This window comes from Austrofundulus limnaeus, unplaced genomic scaffold (assembly GCF_001266775.1).
Source record: "Austrofundulus limnaeus strain Quisiro unplaced genomic scaffold, Austrofundulus_limnaeus-1.0 Scaffold864, whole genome shotgun sequence".
NCBI classification, from domain to species: domain Eukaryota; kingdom Metazoa; phylum Chordata; class Actinopteri; order Cyprinodontiformes; family Rivulidae; genus Austrofundulus; species Austrofundulus limnaeus.
Window position 1 is genome coordinate 39906 of NW_013953266.1, and position 1154 is coordinate 41059.

The window sequence follows — 1154 nt, forward strand, 5'->3', positions numbered from 1 at the left end:
CCCGTCCAGAGGACCTATACAATTTTTTTTCCTTTTGATTTTTTACCTGGATTACTGAGATGCATCAGGACATAAGTTTTGAGATGTTTTTAGGCAAAAAGTTATATCTTAAATGGCCATAAATGGAGTCTTTCTTATAAAAATCTGTCTACATTTAATTTTACTATGGTGGTTTTGGACGTGCAAAGCCCACAAGCTTCATTCAGGCTTTTGTTTTGAAAAACCGGAAGTCACTGCGGTACGACTTCCTGTTTAGTGATGCTACAGTTTTGAGTTGGTCAAGCTCTCTTCTTTGGCAAAACACAGCCTGTAATTTTGTTGTTTTATTTCATGTGTCAAGTATTAAACTAATGTGTGCTGTACACCAAATTTTTCCAAGAGTTGTCGTTTTTGAGTCAGCAGAAGAGTTTATATGCATCTGACATAGTATATTAGCATTTAAGCTAGCACAACATTTGTTAGCTTGTGTCGTTTCAGCACTTTCATGTGTTGTACGTTTTTTTTACACTGTTATGGAAATATTTATTCAACAAAGACAGAAATATGTGGTCCAAGAATGAAGGTACTCCATGGAAATGATCAGCTGAGTTTTATTTGCAACAACATGAACACAGAGGAAAAACATCGAGCCATCAGACTGTCCACCCTGCTCTCTGCTACTGTCTTCTCTACTTCTCTGAGGCAGTTGAGGCCTCATATATATATTGTTTAACAAACCCCATTGTGTCATCTTAATAAAGCAAGATTAAATAGTAAGGAAATACTAGGACAAGGGAAAACACAAAGAGAAACACAAGTGATATCTAAGAATGATTATTGTTAGCAAATCTTGTTCTGACTCATCATTYTATCTGCTGAAAAACAGCATGTCATGAAAACATAGGTCATTAAAGTATGTCATGAATTACTGGCTTAAACCTAAATGTATTATTTCCATTACACTCTCCCCATCTGATCATTTAATGATCAATTAAATGACCAATAAAAAAACTTCAATGTATTAAAAATGATGTCAACACAAACCTAAGTATAKGTACTTTTCTAAAATCCCAACCCCAGTAAATTTTTATTCCACCCACAGTAAAGTCTTTGGATCATCCTGAACACAAACAGGATTGTCTGTTTTGATATATGGAAGAGTCAGAGGTGGTGGT